This window comes from Pteropus medius, unplaced genomic scaffold (genome assembly GCF_902729225.1).
Source record: "Pteropus medius unplaced genomic scaffold, Ma_sr-lr_union100, whole genome shotgun sequence".
NCBI lineage: Eukaryota > Metazoa > Chordata > Mammalia > Chiroptera > Pteropodidae > Pteropus > Pteropus medius.
In genome coordinates, this window is record NW_024349803.1 from 26,310,760 (window position 1) to 26,314,189 (window position 3,430).

Below are 3,430 nucleotides of genomic sequence, written 5' to 3' on the forward strand. Positions count from 1 at the left end.
CACTGAGTTTGCCCCCGGGTTCTGCTAAGTGGGAGGGGACTCCGACAGGAAAGCTGCGAAGCTCGGTGTCTGCATGAGGAATGGGAAGAGTCCTGGGCAGAACCCAGGCCCACACAGCTCCGGAGACCACGGTCTGAGGAAGGCCACCTACAGTGTGGCCCTGGGCTGCAGTCTGGGAACTGGGATCTTAAAAGGGTCCCCACCTGGCCCAAAACCGCTGAGAATGTCCCCTGTGCCTGATCCATGCATGCAGATGGCACCCGTTATGCTGGACACCCGCCCTCCTCCCGCGAGTCCGAGGCCACCCCCGGTGAATCCCCGGGCCATCAGTCCATGCATTTCACACGCGCTGTCACCACCCACGGCTGGTACACTGACAGAGGGCTCCTGGAAGCGTGTGCCCACTCCCCCGAGGCCCCCACCTCGTGAGTCATGTCCTTGGCCGATGGTGCCATCTTTCCTGTAGTAAGACGTCAGGCCAAGGCCTCCTGGCAAGTCCTCAGACCCGGGGGTGGTCTTAGAGACGCTTGACCCAAGGGCAGCCTTCTGTTTCCTGTCCCTCACTTTCAAAGGCGAACTCGTACGGCAAGCTCATGTGTCCTCCCAGTGGAAATTCACGGAGCACCTGCCAAGCCCCGGGCCCTGTGCAGAACCTGGGGGTGAGTCTGCGCCTCAGGCCTGCCTGGCACCGGCCTCCAGGAAGCTGGGCTTCGGAGGGGGTGAAGCGACAGACTAAGACGGACACGTGCTTGTCCTCGGCACGCGCGCTCCTTTTCCCTCTGGGGAGGATGTCATGCCATCTCGTCACAGAACAGTACCGAAAGGACCTGACCCTGTGACGGAGTGGTGCAGTAAAGTTTAGTGCATGGCTTCTCTGTTTTCCCTAGAAGAAACTAGAGTATATTGTTGAGGTAGGATTTTGAAATTCAGTAAATCAGGGCATTCGTTAGGTGAGCGCTGCCCAGTTATGCGGGTCGATGCTAAAACCGCCGTTGGGTATTTCAGAACCAAGTTTGCTCACGGCCTCCGAGGGTCCCCTGCGAGAGGAAACAGCAGATGCCACACACGCTTCATACCTGCAAACGCTGCCGCTGTGGATTCCAGCAGCTGGTCCCAGGGACGAACGTGCGACTGATTTTCTAAAGCAGCTTCGACGTTCTGGGAATGTTGAGGTCGGGCATGATACTCGAGATAGCCAAGCTATCAAGCGATGGGGTGAAAATGGTGCTGTTGTCACCCCCTTGGAGTTTAAAAGAACTGCGACGCCATGCTGGAAATGTAAATCGCTCGCCTACTTCTGCTGCTTGACGCAGTTTTCCGGGCGCCGTTCAGCCTCCAGTGTCTATTCGAAGATGCGCTTAGAACGTGTGGACCAGGTTCAGTTAGCTCGCACCTGCACGAAGCGGGAAGGGTTCACCAGCGTGTCGACCAGCGAGCCTCCCTCCCCCTCCGCCAGCTTCTGCGGAGGATGGGGAGGACGAGACAGAGGACGAAGTGCCGCCGCGCCCATCGCTCCGGGTCTTGCCGGAGCACCCGTGCTGTGTTCCGGGGACGCCCGCTCCCCTGAGCTCTGCCGCCCCAGCGCCGGCAACACGAGGAGACGAGGCCAGCAGAGGCAGGCGGAGCCGCGGCGCCCACGGCCGGGCGGGCGGGCGGGCGGCCTTCTGCTGCGAGGCGGTTGTGCACGTGACTCAATATACGTTTGGGCCAGAAATCTGGCTTCGGTTCATAAACGTTTGACAGGCCGAGTTCAACTTGCACGAGTATAAGTGAAATGCAGCGTTTTTCAGGCATGGAGTCATTTGAGGTCACGGCAGTTGTGAATTCACAATCATTTTGAATTAGAGTTTAGCGTGTGCTTGTTGCTGAAAATCTTAAACATAAAAAAAAAGTCATTCAGTTGTCTCAAGAAAAATTGAAAAACTGTTGAATTTTAAGATGTACCAAAACATTAAATTTAGTGACAAGGAACATGAGCGTGGCGGCAGAAGGATCTAGGTTCAGACTTCTGGATTCTTTATGGTGCGTACGCCTGGACAGGTTACTCAGTCCTCAAGAACTTAATTCTTTATTTCTAAAATGAGGCTAAAACAGGCTCTGCCTCCTGAAACTGTTTCCAGTATTGAACGGCATAATCCTCGAAAGATGGGTATCTGCTTAGCTCGATAACCATTTCCCGTAATATGTGCCGGGAATGGTTGTAGTTCAACGAGCGTGAAGTGCGTCCCGCGCTTCACTACACAGCTCTGTGACATTTCAAAACGTGAACACGTCAGTGTAGATGGCAGTGAGATCAAGAAAGGAGACGTTATTGCGTGTTCCTTCGGGAGCCCGCGCCCCACCGCCGCCAGGAGCCCGCGCCCCACCGCCATCGGGAGTGATCTGCCCTGACATTTGTCGCCATCGGCAGGTGGGCTACTTGTGGACATCCTCCGTCCACTCGATCAGAGTTCGTCCAGGTGCTCTCACATTGTCCGAGCACAAATCCCACCCCCTCACCTCGCTACCCGCGGCAGATCATCCAACGCCGTGCCAACCAGACATGTGACAGCACCTTGTCTCTGGCCTAACTCATCGTTACAAACCATCTCCGCTGTATTTTAAAAAAAGATATCAGATTAAGAAAATTCCTGTCTCTTCCACTTCGGTTGAGTTTTCGTTTTGTTTTGAATAGAGCGTTGAATTGTATCACAAACTGTGTCCGTGGATATGACTTGCCTCTCTTTTGTGGTTAATGTGTCAAATTATATTTTTTTATATATATGTTTTTGAGGATTTTACATCTATGGTGATGAAAGGATTTTCCTGTAATTACTCTTTCTACTAACGTCCTTACCGGGTTCTGAATCAGTTATGCTGGTCTCTGAATAAGGAGAGGAAGGGCTGTCTCCTCTTCCAAATTCACATTTCCTCCCTTGATGTTTGGGATCGTCTGGACTTTGGGTTTTATTGTGTGAAGTTTGGCAGTCAGTTATTTCTACCCTTTACTTCCTTCGGATCAATTTGCACTTCTCTTTCTACTTTTTCAAGATGGATACTTAGTTCGTTGGTTCTCAGTCTTTGTTAGATTCTAAGAAATTCATTTTAAAGCTACGGACAGGCCTCTAAGTGCTGCATCACACGTATGATATATTGTGCCGTTATTATCATTCCGTTCCAAAGATTTCCAGATTTTTTTTTTCCAAACAGTTTGCATTTTTTTTTGGTTACCTATTCAGTTAAACCACATCCAAAGAATATTGAAATGATCTCAAAGTAGAGATGTTTCTACTTGGTCGTTATAACTGAAACAAGCCAGTTCTTCCACTTTTGTAGCTAACTTATGTATGTTCTTTACATGTTCAAGACACTAATCCAAACGTTTGCAGTCAAGAACTACACACACACACACACACACACGTGTTCACTGTTAAAAATCCCCACAAGGTCT